Below are 26,924 nucleotides of genomic sequence, written 5' to 3'. Positions count from 1 at the left end.
ATTCTGACCAGTGTGAAGTGATAACTCATTGTAGTTTTGATTTGCATTTCTCTAATAATCAGTAGTCATGTGTGGATGTGAGAGTTGGACTGTGATAAAAGCTGAGCACTGAAGAATTGATTCTTTTGAACTGTGGTGTTGGAGAAGACTCTTGAGAGTCCCTTGGACTGCAAGGAGATCCAACCAGTCCATCCTAAAGGAGATCAGTCCTGGGTGTTCTTTAGAAGAAATGATGCTAAAGCTGAAACTCCAGTACTTTGGGCACCTCATGTGAAGAGTTGACTCATTGGAAAAGACTCTGATGCTGGGAGGGATTGGGGGCAGGAGGAGAAGGGGACAACAGAGGATGAGATGGCTGGATGGCATCACCGACTTGATGGACGTGAGTTTGAGTGAACTTCGGGAGTTGGTGATGGACGGGGAGGCCTGGCATGCTGCAATTTATGGGGTCACAAAGAGTCGGACACGACTGAGCAACTGAACTGAATAATTAGTGATGTTGAGCATCTTTTCATATACCTGTATGAAAAGGTATATGGCCTTTTTCATGGCCCTGTATGTCTTCTTTGGAGAAATGTCTACTCAGGTCTTCCACCCATTTTTTGGTTGGATTGTTTGTTGTTTTGATATTGAGCTACATAAGCTGTTTGCATATTTTGGAGATTAATCCTTTGTCAATTTCTTCATTTACAAATATTTTCTCCCATTCTGAGGGTTCTTTTCATCTCGTTTATGGTTTCCTTTGTTGTTCAGAAGCTTTTAAGTTTAATTAGATCGAATTTGTTTATTCTTGTTTTTATTTTCATTACTCTAGGAGGTGGGTCAAATAAGGTCTTGCTGTGATTTATGTCAAAGAGCGTTTTTCCGATGTTTTCCTCTAAGAGTTTTATAGTGTTTGGTCTTATGTTTAGGTCTTTAATCCATTTCAAGTTTATTTTTGTGCATGGTGTTAGGTAGTGTTCCAAAATAAAATTTTTAAAAACTTCCAGGAGACTGTGAGGGGAGAAATGTGGTTGGTATATTTGTTGTTGTTTAGTCACTAAATCATGCCAAATTTTTTGCAACCCCACGAACTTTAGCCCACCAGGTTCCTCTGTCCATGGGATTTTCCAGGCAAGAATACTGAAGTGGGCTGCCATTTCCTTCTCCAGGGGATCTTCTTAACCCAGGGATCAAACCTGCATCTCCTGCACTGGCAGGTGGATTCTAAATGGGGATGGTTGGATGAGTTGATGGAAAGGAAGGGAGGGAGGAAATGGAACTAGGGCCAGCTCAGATGGCGCCTAGGGGGCCATATTGAGTTTCTATTCTAACTGTGATGGGAAGTCATTCCCAGAGGGAGAATTTGAGTAGGAGAGTGACGTGATCACTGGAGAACAGAGTCGAGCGCTATTGCAGGAATGCTGGGGAGGAGTGTTGTATCGGCTTTTATTAGGAGCTGGCTGTCATTGGGAGTGATAGGTGCTCAGGGGCAGGACAGAGACGCATAGGTAGAACTGACAGGGTCTGCTGATGAATTGAACGTGACTCAGAAGGGAAAGATGACAAGACGGACTTAGGAGTGACTCCAAGATGAAGAGCATTGTCATTTTATGAGATGGATAATCATGGGGGAGGAGTAGGCTGGCAGAGGATGAAAGGGGAATCAAAAGTCATTCCTTTTACTTGTTTGAGATGCCTGTTGGATATCCAAGTAGAGATATTAAGTGGGCCGTTTGATAGACAGTATCAGTAGTGGGTGTCCTCAGATTACCAATGACATTTAAAACCAAGATGCCAGAGGACATTATCCAAGAGGTGGAAGTACACAGAGGGGGTTCAGAGTCTGGGCCTCAGCGATACCCCTACATTTAGAGGTCTGGAAGAGTGGACCCACCTAGCCAAATAAGACTGGGGCAAAGTAGTCAGGGGGGGTAGAAGGAAAACCAGGTGAACACAGGGTCCTAGAAGGAAAGGAGAAAATGTCAGAAAGGAACGTTTGATTTTCTCCACACCTTCTGGGCAGCCGCTAAGATCATGAGCCAATCCATAGAGCGAGGGAGCTGGCTTCTCCCACATATTCTTCTTTTCCTGCCCCTGGTGAAATCTCCTCTTAGTCCTCTCCAGGTAGTTTTCTTGGCCAGGTCCTACAGTATTTTTCCACTTTCCCACCCTCCAATGCCATCACATCTCACACATCTCACAAGCAACCTCTTATTTCCCTCTTAGATCAGAGGAGCAGAACAGTCCCCTCCTAGTTTTCTTCTCTGGGCATTTCTGCCCTTGCCTCCTTGATTTTCAGTATACCAGCTCCCAGGACAGATCACCAACTGCTCACCCTGCCCTGATCTGGCTGCCCAGTCCCAGTCATGAAAACAGAAATACAGGTTTGCCCTAATGTGGACAGGCTCCTATATCCCTCTGAAAATTTACCTTCTACCCGAAGTATCTTAATAAAACCCAAACGTAGTGATCATAGTGTTTTCCCTGTTCAAAAAAACCTTCGAAGAATTCCTTCAGGAAAATTTCACATTGATTGCAGGGCCTTCAGGTCAGGCCCCTGCTGTCTGACTCCCCAGCCCTCCATCTTAGCCTCATCTCCTGCAGCAGATGATCCCCGCTTCTTCCACAGGGGTATATAAACTCCAAAACTACCGTGTACTTTCTTGACCACAGGCCAAGCTAATCCCTGTGCCTGGATTCTACAATGGAGCCTTCAAAGGCCAGCTGAAACCTCATCACCTTCGATGTTTTCCAGACCATCTCCTCCCACACAGAGCTCGGCTCGCTGGGTCTTTAAAGGGGTGGGAGGAAGGCTTTCCAACACAGTGAATTTTCTATCACTCAGGTATATATTCTCATCTCCATAAATTTAGAAAACATAGGTTGTACTGAACCAAATACCCTCATAACCACAAAGGGTGCATTTCCAAGCTCACAGCCTGACCTGGTGAGAGCCCAAAGCCACACACCTGGCTTGGTGTCCGCTTTCCCACGGTTCTCTCAGGGCCTCTCTCCCTGCAGATCCTGTTCTAGTCTTACCAGGTGACCTGGGCTTCTCATAGTTCCAAACCAACTACTACAGAAGACAAACAAAACCCAGCTCTTTTGCCAAGACACATAGTTCTCACGAGTGCAAACCCGAGAAGTTCTAACAGAAGTCTCAGAAGAACAGAACAGAGGAACTGAGGGTGGGACAAGGGGAAAGGAAATCACTAAGAAGATAGCAGCTAAGAATATGTCATTAAATTGAAAGAGCCCAGCAAGTATTAAGCAGGCAAAAATTTGAAAATACACACACCTAGGTACCTACTAGTTGAGGTTTCTGTATCTTAAGAATGAGAAAATTTCAAAATGTTTTTGCAAAGAAACAATAAAGACCTCATCAGCAGTTCTGGACACTAAAGGACAGTGGAGCAATGCCATCAAAAACTGGGGAGAAAATGACTGGGAATAGGATTCTAGGTGCAAAAAACTCAAATGTGAGGTGAAATTAAGATGTTGTGCAAGTTTGGGTCCTGTAAGAAACATGCCAAGACAGAGTTGTGTAAGAAGTGCATGAAACAAACACCTAAAGAGATAAAGGCACCCAAGAGGGTGTCTGAGGCTTCAGACTACAGGCCACAAGGCTATTCAGACTCCAGGGACAGGGGAGAAGGAAGGGAGAAAGGGTGTGTGGGAGTGTCTTAGACTGCAGAGAAAGTTTCAGTTCAGTCGCTCAGTCGTGTCTGACTCTTTGCGACCCCATGAATTGCAGCACGCCAGGCCTCCCTGTCCATCACCAACTCCCGGAGTTCACTCAAACTCACGTCCATCGAGTCAGTGATGCCATCCAGCCATCTCGTCCTCTGTCGTCCCCTTCTCCTCCTGCCCCCAATCCCTCCCAGCATCAGAGTCTTTTCCAATGAGTCAACTCTTCGCATGAGGTGGCCAAAGTACTGGAGTTTCAGCTTTAGTATCATTCCTTCCAAAGAAATCCCAGGGCTGATCTTCAGAATGGACTGGTTGGATCTCCTTGCAGTCCAAGGGACTCTCAAGAGTCTTCTCCAACACCACAGTTCAAAAGCATCAATTCTTTGGCTCTCAGCTTTCTTCACAGTCCAACTCTCACATCCATACATGACCATTGGAAAAACCATAGCCTTGACTAGACGGACCTTTGTTGGCAAAGTAATGTCTGTGCTTTTCAATATGCTGTCTAGGTTGGTCATAACTTTCCTTCCAAGGAGTAAGCATCTTTTAATTTCAAAAAGGCTTCCAGGAAGTCCTCAAGCTCAAGTGGAGTCCCTGGTCTCCCTGCTCATCACTGGCTGGAGGCAGCCTATGGGAAGGCTTAGCATGAACTCTACAATGGATCTCACAGCAGCAGTGGGGACCACAGGTCCATCCTGCTCTCTGCAATCAGAGATCCGAAGGGTGTGCACTCATGACAGCTGCTCATGTGTTCTGATGTGTAAAGATCCAGAAAGTTTGCTACCCACTAGCCCTGTGTGTTAAAAATGAAAGATGTACCTTACCAAAAGGAATCTAAAAAGATGGAGTGAAATTTGAGACATGGTAGCCACTGAGTACATCCCAGAACCAGCAAAGGAAGCTGAGTGATTATAAAAGGAAAGTGCCTGTAACCTCAGAGCTTGGCCCAGTCCCCTTCGAGGGGCACCAATTAAATACATGGTTTCCCTTGTGGCTCTGCGTTAAAGAACCCACTTGCCAATGCAGGAGATGCAGGTTTGATGTCTGGGTCGAACCTACCAAACATGAGCGCTTAGCCTAATCTACCTTAAATGTGCTTAGGATCCTTACATCAACACATAGTTGGGCAACATCATCTAACACAAAGCCTACTTTATTATAAAGTATTGAATATCTCATACAACGTACTGAAAGTAAAATAAAAGGTTGTATATTTACAACAACCCTTAACAGAATGGTTAAGTGTGTGTGTGTGTGTATATATATATATATATATTTTTTTTTTTTTTTACTTTCATGATAGCATAGCTGACTTGGAGGAGCAGCATCACTGGAGAGCATCATGTCACATAAGTCTAGCCCAAGAAAAGATCAAAATTCTAAGTTTGGTTGCTATACAGTGCATATCATTTTCATGCCTTTGTAAATTGTAAGTCAGAGACTGTGTTCTCCATTACTTGGGCTATATACATGGATTAACTTTTGTCATTTTAAGATCTTATCCATATAAAAGACCTTCTAGGAATAAATATGTTATTTTGGGGAAAGTGCAGGGAATTCCCTGGCGATCCAGTGGTTATTAGGACTTGGACTTCCACTGCCAGAGCTCAGATTTGGTCCCTGGTCGGGGAACTAAGATCCTGTATACCACGAGTTTTAGCCAAATAAAAAAGAAAAAGTGTAAAAATAGAACCTTTAAATACTCCACATGAACAACCCAGCTATCATTCGTGTGTGTGTGTCTGTGTGCAGCTCAGTCGTGTCTGACTCTTTGCAACCCCATGGACTGCAGCCCACCAGGCTCCTCTGTCTATAGGATTTTCCAGGCAAGAATACTGGAGTGGGTTGCCATTTCCTTCTGCAGCTCTCATTCTTAGAAAAAAATATCTACGCCACCCTTAACCTGAGTACAGATTTCTTAGCCTAAGATATCATACTGGTATTAGTATTACTAGTGGTCCGATTAGTATTGCTAAGTGTGGCATTGTCAGAATGTCTTTTGTCTGCACAAGGGGCAACCCGCTCCAGTACTCTTGCCTGGGAAATCCCACGGTCAGAGAGCCAGAGGGCTAGAGTCCATGAGGCCGCACATGGTCAGACACGACTGATCGACTAACACTTTAGCTTTTTGGTTTCTGGAATATTCGGCCTCAAATCTGGGATTTATGAGGCAAAAAGAAAACCCAGGAAACTCACTACTTTGTGGTCCCTAGGCGGTCAGCCTCCTCTCTTCTTTTCAGAGTTGTCTTAGGTTTGTTTTATATTTAATGTTCAGGGTTCTTGGTTGTACTCTGAGTAGAGACTAGGGAAAAGTATGTTTATTCCATGACGTATTTGATCAGAAGTCTGAATTACTTGTTAATTTAAAAATAGTTATACACTTACTCAGATTTTCTCTTTTCTTTCATTTGATTTCAGTAAGTTGTTTTTCCAGGACATTATCTACTTTAAGGCTCCAAATTCATTGGCATCAAATTATTCACAGCAGTCTTTCATTTTAAAGCTCACTGATGTATCTATAGCTCGGCCTCCTATTTTATTCATCATCTGGTCATTTGTTTCTCTTTCCTTCCTCCTTTCTGTTCCTCCCTCCCTCCCTTCCACTCCCACCCCCAGTCATCCATCACGTCTGGCAAAGTCTTCTGATAGATGTCTTTTCAGAAGATCAGATTTTAGGTTTGGCAATGCTCTATTATATATTTTCTGTTTCACAAATGAATTAGCTTTTGCTGCAACTGTTGTTCGGTTGCTGAATCATCTCTGACTTTTTGCAACCCCATGGACTGCATAGCATGCCAGGTTCCTCTGTCCTCTACTATCTCCCAGAGTTTGCTCAAATTCTTGTCCATTGAGTCAGTGATGCTATCTAACCATCCCTTCCTGTGCCACCCTCTTCTCCTTTTGCCTTCAATCTTTCCCAGCATCACTGTCTTTTCCAGTGAGTCAGCTCTTTACATCAGGTGGCCAAAGTATTGGAGGTTAAGTTTAGTCCTTCCAAAGAATATCCAGGGTTGATTTCCTTTAGGACTGACTGGTTTGATCGCCTGGCTGTCCAAGGGACTCTCAAGAGTCTTCTCCGGCACTACGATTCAAAATCATCAATTTTTGGCACTCAGCCTTCTTTTGCATATCAAACCACAACTCAGCATTTAAACAAGATTTCTTTCTAAAGGATATGTGAATCAGCTAAATCAGCAGGGCATGGCTATAATTCAGGATCTAGACTCCCAAGTTTCAGGTTCTGTTCATGTCTTGTCCTCCTCAGCCTGAAACAGTGCCCTTCAGGTTGGGACTTGACTTGAACCCGACCAAAGCTCATGGTCTTTTAACTAAGAATACACACCTGGCCTCGGGACTTAATGAAGCCCAGGTTCTTGATGTCTCATTGCACAAAGAATTCAGGGAGAAACAAAGTGATAGCTGAGAGGTGGATTTATTTAGAGAGAAACACACTCCACAGACAGACTGGGCCATCCAAGAAGGGGCTGTCAGTTTTTATAGGGTAATTTCATAGGCTGATGAGTGAGTGTGGGTGTCGATGTATAATCCTATTACAGGAGAATGAAAAACTGAGACTAATAATCCAATCTACTACAATTAATTGCTGATCATATCTTTATTATCCTCTATTTAATTACTTTGAACTCTGTTCTTTCTAACTTCTTGAGTTGCATGATTAACTCATAAATTTTCAGACTTCTTTGAGGATATGAAGATGTAAATTTCTCTAAAGGTACTGCTTTGGCTGTACTCCATGAGTTTTGATATGTAGATTTTCATTATTGTTCAGTTGAAATATTTTTTAATGTCCCTTACAATATTGTCTTTGACCCCAAAACTGCTTAACAGTGAGGTTTCTAAATTTCCAAATATATTTCTATGATCTTTGTTATTGCTTTCTAGCTTAATGGTACTATACTCAGATAATGTAATCTGTGTGATATTGATTATTTTAGTATTTGTAGAGATTTGATGTGTGGACCAGTGCGTTCTCTTGGCAAAACTCTATTAGCCTTTGCCCTGCTTCATTTTGTACTCCAAGACCAAATTTGCCTGTTACTCCAGGAGTTTCTTGACTGCCTACTTTTGCATTCCAGTTCCCTATAATGAAAAGGACATCTTTTTTGGGTGTTAGTTCTAAAAGGTTTTGTAGATCTTCATAGAACCATTCAACTTCAGCTTCTTCAGCATTACTGGTTGGGGCATAGACTTGGATTACTGTGATATTGAATGGTTTGCCTTGGAAACGAACAGAGATCATTCTGTCATTTTTGAGATTGCATCCAAGTACTGCATTTTGGACTCTTGTTGACCATTATGGCTACTCCATTTCTTCTTAGGGATTCCTGCCCACAGAAGTAGATGTAATGGTCATCTGGTCATAGCAAACACCCTCTTCCAACAACACAAGAGAAGACTCTACACATGGACATCACCAGATGGTTGACACCAAAATCAGATTGATTATATTTTTTTCAGCCAAAGATGGAGAAGCTCTATACAGTCAGCAAAAACAAGACTGGGAGCTGATTGTGGCTCAGATCATGAACTCCTTATTGCCAAATTCAGACTGAAATTGAAGAAAGTAGGGAAAACCATTAGACCATTCAGGTATGACTTAAATCAAACCCCTTATGATTATACAGTGGAAGTGAGAAATGGATTTAAGGGACTAGATCTGATAGAGTGCCTGATGAACTATGGACAGAGGTTCGTGACTTTATACAGGAGACAGGGATCAAGACCATCCCCATGGAAAAGAAATGCAAAAAAGCAAAATGGCTGTCTGGGGAGGCCTTACAAATAGCTGTGAAAAGAAGAGAAGTGAAAAGCAAAGGAGAAAGGGAAAGATATAAGCATCTGAATGCAGAGTTCCAAAGAATAGCAAGGAGAGATAAGAAAGCATTTCTCAGCGATCAGTGCAAAGAAATAGAGGAAAACAACAGAATGGGAAAGACTAGTGATCTCTTCAAGAAAATTAGAGATAGCAAGGGAACATTTCATGCAAAGATGGGCTCGACAAAGGACAGAAATGGTATGGACCTAATAGAAGCAGAAGATATAAAGAAGAGGTGGCAAGAATACACAGAACTGTACAAAAAAGATCTTCATGACCCAGATAATCACGATGGTGTAATCACTCACCTAGAGCCAGTCATCCTGGAATGTGAAGTCAACAGACGATGAGATGGTTGGATGACATCACCAACTCGATGGACATGAATTTGAGGAAGCTCCGGGAATTGGTGATGGACAGAGAAGCCTGGCATGCTGCAGACCATGGAGTCACAGAGTCGGACACGACTGAGCCACTGAACTGAGCGAACTGAGCATATATTGAACTCTATACCTCAAATTTAAAAATATAAATTTACTCAAACATAAATGGAACATTTATGAAAATTAGCTACATATTAGTCCACACATCAGTTCAGTTCAGTCACTCAGTCGTGTCCGACTCTTTGCGACCCCATGAATCACAGTGTGCCAGGCCTCCCTGTCCACCACCAACTCCCGGAGTTCACCCAAACTCATGTCCATTGAGTCGGTGATGCCATCCAGCCATCTCATCCTCTGTTGTCCCCTTCTCCTCCTGCCTTCAATCTTTCCCAGCATCATGGTCTTTTCCAATGAGTCAGTACTTTGCATCAGGTGGCCAAAGTATTGGCGCTTCAGCATCAGTCCTTCCAATAAACATTCAGGACTGATTTCCTTTAGGATTGACTGGTTTGATCTCCTTGCATTTCAAGGGACTCTCAAGAGTCTTCTCAAACACCACAGTTCAAAACATCAATTCTTCGGTGCTCAACTTCATTATATCACATTTATTATATCATTGCTGCTGAGTCGCTTCAGTCTTGTCCCACTCTGCACGACCCCATAGATGGCAGCCCACCAGGCTCCCCTGCCCTTGGGATTCTCCAGGCAAGAATACTGGAGTGGGTTGCCATTCCCTTCTCCAGTGCATGAAAATGAAAAGTAAAAGTGAATTTGCTTAGTCGTCTCCAACTCAGCGACCCCGTGGACTGCAGCCTACCAGGCTCATCCATCCATGGGATTTTCCAGGCAAGAGTACTGGAGTGGGTCACCACTGCCTTCTCCATTATATCATTAATAGCTTCTAAATACTTATGGTGTATTTGTTCCATCAAAATTAAGATATGTAAAAAATCTCCTTCTAATTTATTCATTCATTTATTTATTTGGCTGCACCGGGTCTTAGTGGATGAATGTGGACTCTAGCTCTCTGATCAGGAATCCAACTGGGGCTCCCTCCATTGAGAACACAGTCTTAGCCACTGGACCACGAGAGTACCCCAAATTTCCCATCTGTTGATTTGACATTTTTCCTGGTAGGTCTCTCAATTTTTTGTGTTATGTATTTTGAGGCTATGTTTGAGGTGAGGTGTATACTATTTAGAAATACCATTTCTTCATTATGAACTAAAAATGTATCATTATGAACTGACCCTCCTGACAACAAAAAGCATTTCTAGAGATGAAGTCTGTCTTCATTTTGAGTTAGCTATACCAGCTCTTTTTGGTCAGTGTTTGCTTGGTGTTATCTTTTTCAGTTCTTTTACATGTGACCTCATATTTTATGTTTGAAGTATATCTCTTATGAACAGGGTACAGCTAGTTTTCAAAAAAAAATACAAGCCTAATTAGACAATTTGATCTTCTAAATGATTTTCAGTTCAGTTCAGTTGCTCAGTTGTGTCTGACTCTTTGCAACCCCATAAATTGCAGCACGCCAGGCCTCCCTGTCCATCACCAACTCCCGGAGTTCACCCAAACTCATGTGCATTGAGTTGGTGATGCCATCCAGCCATCTCATCCTCTGTTGTCCCCTTCTCTTCCTGCCCCCAATCCCTCCCACATCAGGGTCTTTTCCAATGAGTCAACTCTTCACATGAGGTGGCCAAAGTACTGGAGTTTCAGCTTTAGCATCAGTCCTTCCAATGAACACCTAGGACTGTTCTCCTTTAAGATGGACTGGTTGGATCTCCTTGCAGTCTGAGGGACTCTCAAGAGTTTTCTCCAACACCACAATTCAAAAGCATCAATTCTTCGGCGCTCAGCTTTCTTCACAGTCCAAATCTCACATCCATCCATGACCACTGGAAAAACCATACCCTTGACTAGACAGACCTTTGTTGGCAAAGTAATATCTCTGCTTTTTAATATGCTATCTCGGTTGGTCATAACTTTCCTTCCCAGGAGTAAGCATCTTTTAATTTCATGGCTGCAGTCACCATCTGCAGTGATTTTGGAGCCCAGAAAAATAAAGTCTGACGCTGTTTCCACTGTTTCCCCATCTATTTCCCATGAAGTGATGGGACTAGATGCCATGATCTTCGTTTTCTGAATGTTGAGCTTTAAGCCAACTTTTTCACTCTCCTCTTTCACTTTCATCAGGAGGCTTTTTAGTTCCTCTTCACTTTCTGCCATAAGGGTGGTGTCATCTGCATATCTGAGGTTATTGATATTTCTCCTGGCAATCTTGATTCTAGCTTGTGCTTCTTCCAGCCCAGCGTTTCTCATGACGTACTCTGCATATAAGTTAAATAAGCAGAGGGACAATATACAGCCTTGACGTACTCCTTTTCTTATTTGGAACCAGTCTGTTGTTCCATGTCGAGTTCTAACTGTTGCTTCCTGACCTGCATATAGGTTTCTCAAGAGGCAGGTCAGGTGGTCTGGTATTCCCATGTCTTTCAGAATTTTCCACAGTGTATTTTGATCCACACAGTCCAAGGCTTTGGCCTAGTCAATAAAGCAGAAATAGATGTTTTTCTGGAACTCTCTTGCTTTTTCAATGATCCAGCAGATGTTGGCAATTTGATCTCTGGTTCCTCTGCCTTTCCTAAAACCAACTTGAACATTTGGAAGTTCACAGTTCACATATTGCTGAAGCCTGGTTTGGAGAATTTTGAGCATTACTTTGTTAGCGTGTGAGATGAGTGTGATTGTGCGGTAGTTTGAGCATTCTTTGGCATTGCCTTTCTTTGAGATTGGAATGAAAACTGACCTTTTCCAGTCCTGTGGCCACTGCTGAGTTTTTTAGCCCCTTCATATTGTGATTATTGAATATTTACTTGTATTTCTAAAATCTTACTTCACACTATCAAATTTCATCAACTCTATGACACACTTTTTCTCCCACTTTTAAACATCTTTGAAATTATAATACCTGTATAATTGAAGTTGTAATTAGCATCTCTTTTCTTCTTTATTAGCATGCAAAAATTTAGGTGTATTTTACAAGTGATGTCATCTTACAGTCTATGAAATGTGATATTTACTCTCTTAAGTTTCTCTCCCCTTCCATCACTTTCCTATCTTTATTGACTTAAGACTTTAAAAAAATTTCTCCTTTTCACCTATGTTTGTTTGGAAGTTGCACATTCTATCTGTACCATTTTAGTGATTTACTCTTAAAATTGTCACAAGCATACATACATTAAATGCTAAAACTAACCAGTGTGTTAAGTTGGATTCTCCCAAGAGTTGCCCTTAGGACCAGACCTTGAATACAGGCATTTGGGAGGTGACATCAGGAAGGGATAACAAGGAAGGGGGAAGTGAGGCAGGGGGAAGAGAAAAGCAGGTCTAGGAAACGCTCATGAGCAGTTTATTGTGGATGCCAGGGGCTCAAATCCTCTGAACGACCACATGAAGCTTGGTTCAGAGTTTTCCTGTGAGGAGATAAGAAGGTTGGAACATTAATCTACTGACTCCTCCATTGATTGAAAGTCATTCCCTGAAGTGTTAACTCCCCTGCATGTCCAGATTATACCTGCTTAAGGCAGAGAAAGTTCTATGATTCAGGAGAAAAACATCAGGCATAGAAGGGAGACACATGTGCTGGAGCAACACCTGGCAGCCTGTTAAACTGTCTATCCCATCAATAAGTGAACTTAGGTGGACAGAGAGAATGTGGGTTAGTGACAACAGTGTCTACTACAACCAACATTCCTAAACATCGACTGCTTTTTACCAAACCTTTAACTTGTCCATTCACATCACCTATCCTACTTTACATTACATTTACAGTGCATACTTGGCTGCTGCTGCTAAGTCGCTTCAGTCATGTCCGATTCTGTGCGACCCCATAGACGGTAGCCCACCAGGCTCCCCCGTCCCTGGGATTCTCCAGGGAAGAACACTGGAGTGGGTTGCCATTTCCTTCTCCAATGCATGAAAGTGAAAAGTGAAAGTGAAGTCGCTCAGCCGTGTCCGACCCTTAGCGACCCCATGGACTGCAGCCCACCAGGCTCCTCCATCCATGGGATTTTCCAGGCAAGAGTACTGGAGTGGGGTGCCATTGCCTTCTCCAAGTGCATACTTTATTTATGTAGTTTTTATACTCCCCCAAAACAGGTTGTTTTTTTTATTATTTTAAACAATCAAGGATCATTCAGATTTACCCATACACTTTGTCATTTTCCTAGCTCATCATTCCTTCTTGAGGCTCACTTCTTTCTTTGTGAATTAATTTCTTTCTTTAGTGTGAGTTGTTTTCAGCATCTGAATTTTTGGGTTCCTAGATTTGGATGATGATTTGGGGTATTGAGATTGAAAAGTACGCCATGTTATGCAAATCTTTTTCATTCCTTAGTTTCAGATAGCAAATAGCAAGGGTTTTCATACGGAAGGATCCATGTACTTCAGCAGTTTTTTTTTTCAGTGTGTGTTAATGAATTTAGACTTCGCCTTTCTAAAAATGACTTTTGTTTTCCCATTCCTGAATGGTAGCTTGACTGAGTAAAAAAGTGCAGATTCACTATTTTCTCTTGCTTTGAAGATACTATTCAACTGTTGTTAATTAGAAGTCTGCTATCTATCACTCCACTTTGATGTAATTTTTCTACTTTTTTTTACTTCAAGACTGTAGTATCTTTATAAGAGCAAAGGAGGATGCTTAGAACTGGATCACTTGACCTTTTCTCTTCTTAAATCCTCCCAGTTCAAAATGTTTACATCTCTTAATAGCAAGAATCCTTTGATCTACAACTTCAGCACAGTCTTTGTGATTTTAGTTTTTCCTGGAAAATTGGCTTAGTCTGCTCACCATAGCCACTCTGCTTCCTCTCATAATGCCACTTTCCCTGGACATATGCATAATTCCTGCCCTTCTTGTATTGTGCCACTTTGAGGGCTTGGTGCTTGCCACACTGCTTACAGAAAGTCCTGCAGGTTTTAGGCACGTTCACCATGTTTGTAGGAGCACTACTGGCACAAAACTCTGGTTGTTTCAAGATAGTCTCTCTGTCTTTATTGTTATATTCTGTGCTTCAGTGTGTCTCAGTGTGCATCTATTTTTATTTATGCCATTTACAACTGTTGTAATCATAAAGCCAAAGACTATAGATTGCCAAAACCTGTGACCCAAAGACACAGGAAAAAAATGAAAATAGAGTTCAGCCTGAGAGTAATGAGATGAGTGAACAAAATCAGTTGCTATCTGGTTGGAGGTTAAAAAATTCAAATGATCAAACTGGGACAACCCAGAGGGATGGTACAGAGAGGGAGGAGAGAGGAGAGTTCAGGATGGGGAACACGTGTATACCTGTGGTGGATTTATGTTGATATATGGCAAAACCAATACAATATTGTAAAGTTAAAAAATAAAATAAAAAAAAAAGAAAAGGGGAAAGAGATTACAAAGAGTATTATGTGGTTGTGTAATCGGAAGAGGAGGTATCAACCTTGCCTGAAGGATATAGACATGGAGTCTCCTGTGATTTCGAGATTACTAAAACTGGACTCAGTATGTCAATGTGTGATACAGGAAGGACCACACTGGACATAGGCAGCTGCAGGTCTGGCATTCCTGAAATAAATGTGTCTGTTCAATAAGCAACTCCAACTAGCCCCAGGTGACAATCATATTCTTTGCTACTAAGCCACCTGGGCAGCCCAACATCCTGAGTTATTGGCTCAGGAACTTTAAAGTCACAGTAAAGCTCAGTGGGTTGTGTCTCTTAACCCCAGAAATATGAAATATGTCCAACCCATGGCATTAATCATTTTGTATTACAATCAAGATGATCACTGTTTGGCATTTAAAATACTTATAAAATATAATTGAATTTGCATATTAAAATGAATGACAAATTGGCCTGTGATTCCAAATTAAACACTTAATTTGAAGTTGAATGATGTAAGTGACTTAGTTTATAAACAGTGGTAGAGTAGTTAAAAGAACCTGCATTAGAGAGTTGTTTAACAATGTGGGAAGGATTAGCGTATTGAGTTAGAAGTTTTGTTGAGTTTGGACATTCCAAGTCTTAAAGAAAACTGAATACATTAAACATATAAATATTATTTGAAGTATTTAAAGGTAATTAATCTGTCCTATTCAAGTTTACATAATATTCAAAATCAGATTCCCTTAAGTAATCAGTCCATTTATGTGAAAGTTTCCCTGAAATTGTCTCTATTTTATATAAAATTTACTGGATATGAAATTGTGTAATAAAACTTATGAATTTAGGAGTTTAAGAAAAACTAGGCTTTTAAATTTATAATTGCAGTAGGTAAAGTTGTAAAAAAAAATCAGTCCCAAATACATGAAAATCACCTTCTCTGCATACAAAAGCCGTCCTTGGACATCAAAAATATCACAGAAACTGAATCTAAGGATTCATGTTCTTTATCAGTGTAACCTCTTCCTGTCTACTCTCACCTTCTGAAATTCCTATTGGATATAAATTTCATCTTTTCACTCTTTCATGCCTTATTTTTTTCTTTATTCAGAATATAGCATAGAGATGCTTATTTAGGGCAGCACATAGACTAAAATTGAAATGATACAGAGAGGATTAGCATGTCCCCTGCACAAGGATGACACACAAATTTATGAAGCATTCTATATATATATATATATATAGCATAGAGGTATAACTTATTAAATTATCTTTTCAAATCTACAAGTTAGTCTCTGGCTGTATCCATATACTATTCAAGCTATCTGCTGGGAAGTATTTAATTTTGATGACTCTATTTTTAATTTCATATCAGAATCTAAGCTTGTTCACCTCCTCAGAGTCAAACTGCCTCTCTATCCTCAAAGTTCTTCCAACTCCTAGTAACTCACACAAGTGTGCGGGTACTCTGCTATCTCTGCTGAGCTCCCCAAGTTGGCTGGAGGCCTGGGATCACAATGCTTCACCTTCTACATGCTAGGGGGTCTGCACCAAGCTGTTCCTCTACTTCTGGACAGAGGATCTAGTTTACTGAGTGACATCAAAGGATGAGCAACACTGCACTTATGGGTTAACTCTCCATGGAGCGGATTTGAGCAATTGGAAGCAGGAAAAAAGAGGGAGCTGGGGGGAGATAAATTCTCCTTCCAAATAGAGGTAGTGTTTCTTTCTGAAAAGTTTCCAGAGACGTCCTGGGTGCTAGGCCAAATTCCTGCCAAGTGACCAGCTGTTTCTCCATGGCTTATCAAGTAGTGGCCAGCTCTGTAACATACCCTATCACCTTGCTCCACGTCTTTCCTTGGCCCACTTCCCCTTTCTTCCTTGCCTTTATCTCAACAGGCTTCATCTCCTGAATCAATAGCCTAATCCTTGCTTTCAGCTCTGCTTTCTAAAGAAACTCAGATAGGAGAGTCTTTAAAACTTTTGTTTGGTTCTTTTTGAGAGTCTCAATTTTTGGTTATATTTTGTTTTTAATTCTGTTCTTTAATGTGATAGATTATATCAGCCAGAGATTAAATAAAATATTAAAAATAACTACCTTAAATTGTTGGGAATCTAATCCTGCTCCTCACACCAGCACTCATGGTGGGTTATTTCCTTGTTGGTTCTGCAGTTTTGGATTGTGAAATCATCTTCAGGGCTATGTCGAAAAGAACCCTGAGAATCCAGTTATCCCTGCAAGAGGACTTGTATTCACTCTGCCACTGGTATTACCAGCTTGGGAGTTCTCAGCCACGAGAGTGGTATAAATGCCAAACTCTGCCTTCAGTGAGGGCAGGTGTCTTAAGGAATCTTTTCCCTTTATCCAGATATAAGTGAAGATAGACAAGCTTCCTTGATCTCTTTTTGCTGATAGTTTGGCTTTTAGTCCCCACTTTTGTTCTAAAGCTCTTTGACAATTCTCAGCTTTACATTCAAAGTTGTCATGAAATTCTCTGGTGACAGCTACACTGTGAACTCAGGACTACTGCTCTGGTGTTTACGTCCCTCTCCATTTTGCCCCTGGGGTTTTTTATTTTTTATAAGTTCAACTATGCAGGTAGAAGACTATTTTCTGTATTTCAACATAATTTTATGGTATTTAATAATGAAAGACTTGGGGGATTATCTAGTCTGCTATAATAGTAGTCATGTAAGATCTGGTCTTTAATAACTTAAATGGATTGAATTATTACCATTTGTCAAATACTATTGTAAGCACAGTAAATGAATTAACTCCTTTATCCTCTCAACAACTCAGTGAGAGGCAGGAACTAGTGTTATCCCTACTGTGTTAGTCCAGGTCCTCTGAGAAGCAGATACCAAGACCAGAATAAACGTGCAAAGATTTTATTAAGTAAAATGCCTTTGAGAAAGGAAGTGAAGGGGAGCTGGTAAGGGCTGGGGGAGTCACTAGATCACAGCCCAAGTTTAACCCTGAGTGAAAGGGAGAAGAAAGGTTGGTAGAATGTTCTTGGATAGCAGAGCAGGCTTAATGAAGTTCACCAAAGCTCAGGAGAGGATTGTCTTCAAGCTGATGTTAGCTGATGGAATCTAGGATCTTCCAGAAATGAGCCCGCCTTGGTATCCCTGCCATACCCCATCATTGGTGGGGAGAAGCCCATGGGAGAAGTGGCTGGGTCACAAACGCCACAGTGGATTCCAAAGTGCAGCAGTGGGGACCTTCAGCCACTGTGCTCCTTGAACTAGAAGGTCTGCCAAGTACCTCCTCACGGCCACTCTATCTACTTTATGGATAAGGAAACACACATGGGGGCTAGATAACTTGCTCAAGGACACACCACTGGTATATGTGGAGCCAGATTTCAAACTTAAGTAGTTTAGCTCCAGGACACAATTTCATAACAACTATGCTATGCTTTAAAAAAAAAAAAAAAAGGAAAAAAAAAAAACTTTATTGCACTGGATTTTTGTGCAGAAAGAATGTCATTAAACAATTGTGCATATGGTTTGTGTGTGTTTTTTCGGAGTTAAAAAGGTCTATTTTTAATCAGATTCTACAAGAGGCTGTGTAAGAGAGGGGAGACAAAGACCTTCAAAGTTTGGAAACTTCAAGGGCAGTTGCCTATGAATTTGACAGTAACCTTTAAAATGTGGGTCTTTCCTTGTGGCTCAGCTGGTAAAGAATCGGCCTGCAATGCGGGAGACCTGGGTTTGATCCCTGGGTTGGGAAGATCCCGTGGAGAAGGGAAAGGCTACCCACTCCAGTATTCTGGCCTAGAGAATTCCATGGACTGTATAATCCATGGGGTTGCAAAGAGTTGGACAAGACTAAGCGACTTCCACTTTTAAAATGTGACAGCTACTGGAAATTCAATGACTGATGCATTGTGCCTCTCCCTTCAGACTGGTTAATGACAAATTAATGTTTCTCAGGGGTATACACATGTCCCCTCCCTCTTGAACCTCCCTTCCACCTTCCATCCCATCCCACCCCTCCAGGTTGTCAACAGGGCACTGGGTTGAGGGGCATCTTTATTTTTCCCTCTATCCCTCTTATAAGAGAACCATCTAGCTGCCTGCTCTGTCTAGTCCTCCTTCTTCATTATTAATGACCAGTCCCCTGACAACCAACAATAAGCCATATGTATATCCCTACATCCCTTCAGCAGAATGGCCATCTAACTTCTAACTGTGAGAAGAAATTGTTGAGTGAAGCTTTTAGGAAGACTTCTTAAAAGAGGCTGACTCAGCAGGCCTGTGACTTATATATCATTCTGAATTCTAGCAGGGAAGCAGCTGGAACACTGAAATTAGGATAACATGAAAGGTTTTATATATTATGGGGCTTGATAAACATGTGAGCAGAACGTACAGAAATCATGAAGAATAGAACAGGAGTACAAGATTAGTATGCAGTGGCAAAGAATCTGCCTGCAAGTGCAGGAGACGCAAGAGACATGGGTTCAGTTCCTGGATCTGGAAGACCCCCTGGAGTCGGAAATGACAACCCACTCCACTATTCTTGCCCGGAAAATTCCATGGACAGGGGAGCCTGGTGGGCTGCAGTTCATGGGATTGCAGAGTCAGGCACCACTGAGCACAAGCACAGACACGAGATTAGGCTCAGCCAAACTGTTATCTCTTTCTGTGCTGGGAAGCAGAGGGTCAGGTAGAGCAGAGTGCCTTGAGAACAGTGGCCTTCGGGTGGCAGTCAGCCAGATGTGACTTTGTAGAAAGGGAGTCAGTGAAGGAAAGAGTCCTGAGCCCATTCTCTTCTCACATTCTAATTCCTGCAATGGGTCCTGTTGGCTGAACCTATCCAAATACCAAGGGCAAGAAAGCCACTGATGTAGCCCACACAGGCCAGCCCGCTGAAACAGAGAGCAGATGGGAAAGGAGAAGAGCAGAGCTGAAATGAATCGGGACAAAAAGGAGATAACAAGCACCTGTGCTGCTGCCCTTTCTTCTTTTTCTTTTTCCTCTGGTATCTGGATATGATGGCTGGAGCAACACTGGCCACTTTTGCTACCTGAGACTACCTTCTAAAGATGGTAGAGCAGAAATATAGAAGAGGCCTGAGAATTAATGACATAATTGAACAGCTGTATCAGCCCTTAAGTGCTCACCCAGACTTCTTTTATATGAGAAAAATATGTCTTTGTCTTAAGTTACTGTTTCTTAGATTGCTTGCATTTGTAACTGAGCTCAATTCTCAATGACATACATCCCCACTATCTGAATTTATGGCTTTATTTCCTGCACCTCTGCCACCAGACTAATGTCTTTTCTTCTTAGTTGACAAATGGCCTTTTGCTCCTCCCACTTCTTTAGCCTCTGCCTTCTCAATCCATTCAGACATACGGGGTCCCCCCAACAGTGGTTCTCTCAGGGAGCAAACTTGGTGTCTGAGGGTCAAGGGGTTAGAGAGAGACTTTTCATGTACTCTGTTTTACAATTTGGACTTTGTATCATGCATACACATTACCTAAACCAATTGAAAACGTAGTTCTCTGAAAAAAAAATTGTAAAACTAATTAAAAATATTCTATCACATCACTATTTCAACAGATTTTCAAAAGGAGCTCTGCAGTCCAGCTTCACCATGTAGACTTTTCCCGTAATAATATCTGACCAACGTGAATATCAGCACATTCACATTCTAATACCTGAGATTTTAACAGATTCTTACAATTGCTGTTATCCAGGTGGCAGCTGCAATGCAGTTATTGTTGCCTGCCTGTGCACAAACTTCAGATGGATATTAGCCCATGTTTAAATTGTCTCTAAGCAGTCTGTTGGCCAAAATGTAGAGGATTTGCAATTGACCAGTATGCCACCGGAAATGAGTCCTGATGGTCTGCAAACATTTTATTTGACATCTTTTAGTTAGATCAGTAAAGATTCAGCATCAAAACTTATAGGATGAGCATCAGCAGCTTGAAGGAAAATCACAGATGCAATATTGGAGCCCTCTTAAGAATAGGTGCTGATTCCCCAGAGAATGATAGAGTGTGAAAATACTCTGACATCAACTCTCATTGAAAATAATTCAGAGGACTTGAATTCTATGGGAAAAAATTAAGGAACCCTCAACCAGTGTTTACAAATTTAAGTCAGATTTATTAAGGTAAACTTTACATATTATTGGAGAAGGCAATGGCACCCCACTCCAGTACTCTTGCCTGGAAAATCCCGTGGATGGAGGAGCCTGGTAGGATGCAGTCCATGGGGTCACGAAGAGTTGGACATGACTGAGCAATTTCACTTTTACATATTATAAAATATACCCTTTTTAGGTGTGCAAATCTATGAATTGATAAAAATGTATAATGTCATATATCCACCTCTGAAATCAAGAGAGAGAATATTTTTAAAATTTCCTTATTCCCCCTTTATGTCCAGTCCCCCACCCACACTCCAAGCCCTCGGCAACCACTGTTTTCTCTCTCTATTGCTTTCTCCTTTCTGTAATGTCATGCAGCATTTTGTTTCACTGAGCACCGTGTTTTTGCATTTATCAGCAGTTCATTTCTTTTTATTGTTGAGTAGTATTCCATTATGTGATTGTAGCAGGGTTTGTTTATCCATTCACAATAGAAGAACATTTGGATTGTTTTTCATTTTTGGCAACTATGAACAAAGCTATAAATGTTTAGGTATAGGCTTTAATATGAATACAGTTTTATTTCTCATGGGTAAATACTTAGGAGTAGGATTTCTGGGTCATATGGTGAGTCTATGTTTAACTTTATAACAAATGGCTGAACTGCTTTCCAAAGTGTCTGCATTATTTTACATTCCCACCAGCAGTGAACAAAAATTCTAGTTACTCTGCAACCTCACCAGGGCTTAGTATGATCAGCTTTTTTAAAGTATAGGCATTCTCTTAATTTATAGTGGTATCTCATTCTGTCTTTAATTTGCATTTTCCTAATGATGTTGGGCATCTTTCCATGGCCTTATTTGCTGTTTATATACTTCCTTTGAAGAAATGTTTGTTCAGATCATTTTTTAAAATTATTTATTTGTTGGCTGTGCTGAGTCTTTGTTGCTGCAAGTGGGCTATCTCTAGCTGCAGCGAGGGGCAGGGCTACTCTCTAGCTGTGGTGCTGGGGCTTCTTGTTGCAGGGATGGGCTCTAGTGTGCAAGCTTCAGCAGTTGTGGCACGTGGGCTTAGATCACGTGGACCTTCCCAGACCAGGGATTGAACCCCTGTCTCCTGCACGAGGAGGCAGATTCTCAACCACTGGACCACCGGGGAAGTCCCTCACATCATTTTTAGTTGGATTATATTCTTATTGAGCTATGAGAGTTCTTTATATTCTGGGCATCCTTTATCAGATGTTTGGCAAATATTATCTAAGTCTGTGGTCTATCTTCATTTTCTTGACAGTGTCTTCCCAAGAGCAGAATAATTAATTTTCACGAAGTCCAATTTGTCAAGTTTTTTTTTTTCTTTTATGGCTCATGCTTTTTGTGTCCTAAGAAATCTTTGCCAAACTCAAGGTAACAAAGATGTTCTCCTGGGTTTTCTGAAGAAGTTTTATGGGTTTTGTGTGCTATGTGCTAAGTCACTTCAGTTGTGTCTGACTCTTTGTGGCCCCGTGGACTGTAGCCCACCAGGCTCCTCTGTCCATGGGGATTCTCCAGGTAAGAATACTGGAGTGGGTTGCCATGCCCTCCTCCAAGAGATCTTCCCTGGCCCAGGAATCGAACCAGGGTCTCCTGCATTGCAGGTGGATTCTTTACCAGCTGTGCTACCAGGGAAGCCCCTTTTTGGGTTTTAGGTTTTTACAATTAGGTCTATAATCCATTTCAAGTTATGTTTTGTATATGGTTCAAGATTATAGGTTAATATCCTATTGTTTCATTATTGTTTATTGAAAAACTTTTTATCCATGTAAATGCCTTTCAAATTTTATTGAAAATCAATTGAACATGTGAGTCTATGTTCTTTTCCACTGATCTGTCTAAACTATGGCCAGTTTCATGCTTTCTTGATGGCTGTAGCTTTATAATAAATCTTGAAATAGTGTAAGTCCCCCAAACTTGTTCTTGTTTTTTAAAATTATCTCGACTATTCTTGTTCTTTGCTTTTCCTCATAAATTTTAGAATCAACTTTCCATTTCTATCACACACAAAAAAACGCTCTAGAACTTTGCAATTTGGGGGTTATGTCGAACTTATCAATTTGAAGAAATTGATACCTTGACAATATTGAGTCTTCCAACCCATGAACACAGTCTTTTATTTCTCTCAGTAATGTTTATAGTTTTAAGCATAACCTTGCATATATTTGATTTATCTCTAAATATTTCATGGGCTTTTTTTAGTGCTATTACAAATGGAATTGTTTTAATTTACAATAATTCCTCAGTAGTATATGAAAATACATTTTATTTTTATATATTCACCTTCTATCCTCCAACCAAGATAAATACACTACCAACTTTTATTTCAGATTCTTTAAGATTTTCTATAAACAATATAAATTGTCTATTGTTGATTTCTATAAACAATTTTCTATAAACAATCATGTTGTCTGCAACCAGAGATAGTTTTATTTCCTCTTTTCCAATTCTTATGCCTTTTCTTTTTTTCTTATTGTACTAGCTAGATCTTCCAGTGTAACGTTGAATAGGAATGGTTATTTTTTCCTTTGTATATACAAGGTTGAGATATGATAAATCTGTCTCAATAAGTATTAAAGAGCTCTTTCAATAAATATACAGTAAGAAATCAATATAAAAGAGCATTTCTGTCTTGGCTTAATTGGCAGCTTCCCTCCACCCCATCCTCCCCACCCCCCCCACACACACACATACACAATGGCACCAAAAATAATGCGAAAATACACCCAACAACTGTTAGGAACAATGAAATACTGCAATAGTGGGAGTAGTCACACTGCATATTTCTAGACTGTGGTGTGAATAGTTCCCTGAAGCTGCACAATGTAGAGACCCTGATCAGGTTACAAGTGCCTATGCTTCATAGTTGACACTGTCACCACCGATGTCATTTCATCTAACTGCGCACAGGGTGCTCAACTTAAGTGTGAGTGAAGTCTGCCGCTTGGGGTTCCCTAAATCTAGCAAAGGTTACTGAGCCAGAGGCATCTACTCGATGCTAACCATGATACATTTGATCAGGTAACTCTCAAAAACAGAAGGACCTGAGATTTTACCTTACTGGCAAGCTGACAAGTTACCCTGGTACCGTTTAATGGTTGCTTCGGGGAGACACAGAATGCCTGGGTAGAAACGAGGGACTTGATTACTCATAGCAGAACAAGCAGCATGAGCCTCAAGTCTGCACAGGTTCCCCTTGCCCACCAAGTGCCATGGGGCAATGCAGGGCATTCAGTGGATGCTGACCACATAATAGTTTTCCTTCACCCCTGAGGAGCCCCAAGCATAGGGAACTTCAGTCTTTAAAGGGGCTGCAAGCAAATGTGTCTAACTTTTGCCCCAGAGGGAGACATTATCTTTTTTATCCTGGACATCAAACTATTGTGCCTTCAGCTCTGGAGGGAGATACTCTTTCCATCCTCTGATGATCTGCAGGACCACCACAAAGAAACCCAGAGTGCTCTCAGGCTCTCTGCTCAGAGGACAATGCCCACAGAGAATTGTTTCCCAACAGGAACAGAGACTCAGTTGTCAACTGGGAATGTAATTTTGAGTAGAGAGTAATGTTTGTCCCTCATTTAGTCCCCAGCTGTCACAGTCTTCCTATATGTCCAGCAAACCTGTTTCTTTTTTGTCTGGACTGACGGATTTCCCTACCTCATTTACAATTTGGCCATGAATTAGTTGGCCAAGGAAACATAAATAGAAGTGATGTTGCTATCTTTAGGCATGACCCATAAACCCTCCTACAAAATTCTCTGTGCTCCCATTTTCCCACGCTTTTCTAGCTCTAGTTGAATGCAGAAAAGGGCATCTTCCTAAAAGATGGTGGAGTCTTATGATGTAAGACAATTGGGTCCTTGAATGACTGCATGGAGTTTTCCCTAATATGCATCAAACTGTGAAGCAGATGAAAAATAAATCAAAGACTTTTTAGTGGCTCGACCATAAAAGTTAATTCTGGTGGCTAGCAATAGGTACTCTAATTAATACATCAGCTTTACCCACATGTCATCCCCATTTTAAATCTCTCTCCTCATTTCTCTCCCTTTCCATCAGGCCTAAATGGGCATCAGTATCTGTTTTCTTTTAATAGCCCTCTACGGGTTTCCCAGGCAGCACTATTGGTAAAGAACCTGCCTGCCAATGCAGGAGACGTAAGAGATGAGGGTTCAATCCCTGGGTCAGGAAGTTCCCTTGGAGGAAGACATGGCAACCCACTCCAGTATTCTTGCCTGGAGAATCCAATGGACAGAGGAGCCTGGCAGTCTACAGGTAATAGGGTCGCAAAGAGTCAGACACGCCTGAAGTGACTTAGCACGCATGCAGATGTTACAACATGAGAAGCTTTCGACCATATTTGCAATGAATGTAGTGTAATTTGTGTAGTTTTTTGGAAGCAAATGATGCCACTATCTGGTACTGCAGGGCTGTACCAGGCACAGGTGAGGGCAAAAGGTAGGGGACTTGGCATCCAAAGGGCTGAGTAGAGCCCTGCTCTTTCACCTGGCAGAGCAGATCATTGCCTGGAGGTACCACAGCTTATTCATTTATTCACCTACTGAACAGCATCTTGGTTGCTTTCAAGGGTTGACGATTATAAATAAGGCCACTAGAAACATCTTTATGCAGGTTTTTGTGTGAACATAACTTTTGAACTCCTTTGATAGATGCCAAGGAGTGCAGTTGCTGGATTGTATAGCAAGACTGTGTTTAGTTTTATATGGAACCACCGAACTGTCTTCCAAAGTGGCTGTACCATTTTGCATCCCCACCAGCAATGAATGAGCATTCCTGTTGCTCCACATCCTCAATAGCATTTGGCGTTGTCATCGTTTTGGACTTCGGCCATTCTAGTAAGTGTGTGGAGAAATCTCATTATTGTTTTAACTTTCATTTCCCTGAAGAATTACAATGCAGAGCATCTTTTCATATGCTTCTTGCCACCTCTATATCTTCTTTGACGAGGTGTCCGTTAAGCTCTTTGGCCCATTTTTTAAGTTGGGTTGTATGTGTTCCTACTGTTAAGTTTTAGGAGCTTTTGTATATTTTGGGCCACCATCCTTCAGAAGATGTGTCTTTGGCAAATGTTTCCTCCCAGGCTGTGGCTGATCTTCTCATTCTCCTGACATTGTTTTTCACAGGGCAGAAATAATCTAATTTTAATGAAGTCTATTTTTTCCATGGATCATGTCTCTGGTGTTGTGTCTAAGAAGTCATCACCATACCCAGGGCCATCTAGGTTTTCTCCTACATTATCATCTAGAGTTTTATAGTTCTGCATTTTATAATTATTCTGTGATTGTTTTTGTAAATGAAGTCATATTGGAACACAGCCACACTTACTGTTTAGCATATTATCTGTGGCCACTTTCCTGCTATAGCAGCAGGGTAGATGCAATGGAGACCCACCAAACCTAAGATCTTTAGTCTCTGGTCCTTTAGAGGAAAAGTTTGCTGACCCCTGATATACAGCCATAAATAAGCTCATTGCATATATATAGAAACCGAGGGTCTGTATATTTAAACAATTGGATTTAATTCACAGAACCTGTCAGTGGTCAAGCCAGTCAGCTAGAAATTTAGATTCCATCTAAGACTCCTTCTGCCTGCACATGCTGTTAGAAATTTTGTACACATCTACTTAGCCTAGAGCATGTGTTTGATTAAAAAATAAAAAAGCTAGAACATATAGTATGTATGCTATTCATGGCATACTTCTTTTCCATTCCTTTCTGTCTCAAGAACTAAGGTGACTTGACCCATCCTGGAAGAAAAAAGCAAAATAACAAAAACAACAAAACAAAACAAACTTTTTCAAAACCCCTGACTGAAGGAAAACTGAGGTGGTCTCTGAGTTTTATAGATAATTTTGGAGACAGAGGGATGGCCAGTAGCCCCCAGGGACCCTTCTGTCCAAAAAATCCAGCTGAACCAACAGGACACCCAGGCAGATGAAACCTTGGTGACATGTCTCATATTTCTGAGGCTGGTGGGGGGTTTTTAGATGTTTACTGGGTTGTTATCAAGCTCACTGCTTCCCCAGTGGCTCATTGGTAAAGAATCTGTCGGCCAATGGAAGAGACGTGGGTTCAATCTCTGGATTGGGAAGACCCCCTGGAGAAGGAAATGGCAACCCACTCTAGTGTTCTTGCCTGGGAAGTCCCATGGACAGAGGAGCTTGGTGGGCTACTGTCCATGGGGTCGCAAAAGAGTCAGACACGACTTAGCAACTAAAACAACAACATCAAGCCTACCATGACCTGTGTGTCATTATGTCTTCATTGAGAAAACAGAACCTGGGAAACCCCTTTCCATCACTGTCTCACTCTGAATTTTAAACGCCAGTATCCCACCCTCACTCTTTCTTGCTAGCTTTGTCTCTCTAGCTCACTGCATCTCTCTCACTGTCTCTCGGCAGCATTCACAGTCTCCTCTTCCTCCCACCCAAGCTTCTATGAGTTC

The 26,924-nt window shown here is 41.3% G+C and overlaps 1 non-coding gene and 1 pseudogene across 1 annotated transcript; one reads left to right on the top strand and one right to left on the bottom strand.

Moving 5' to 3' along the window:
* Positions 1–13,279: 13,279 nt before the first annotated feature.
* Positions 13,280–13,892, bottom strand: LOC133235873 (large ribosomal subunit protein eL42-like; annotated as a pseudogene).
* A 1,557-nt stretch (positions 13,893–15,449) lies between these two features.
* On the top strand, positions 15,450–15,557 carry LOC133237108 (U6 spliceosomal RNA). Its single transcript, XR_009733139.1, has one exon. It is a non-coding gene; the product is annotated as a U6 spliceosomal RNA (small nuclear RNA).
* Positions 15,558–26,924: the final 11,367 nt, after the last annotated feature.

Source organism: Bos javanicus, chromosome 23 (assembly GCF_032452875.1).
Source record: "Bos javanicus breed banteng chromosome 23, ARS-OSU_banteng_1.0, whole genome shotgun sequence".
Lineage (NCBI taxonomy): Eukaryota > Metazoa > Chordata > Mammalia > Artiodactyla > Bovidae > Bos > Bos javanicus.
This window is presented reverse-complemented; position numbering and strand designations above follow the sequence as displayed.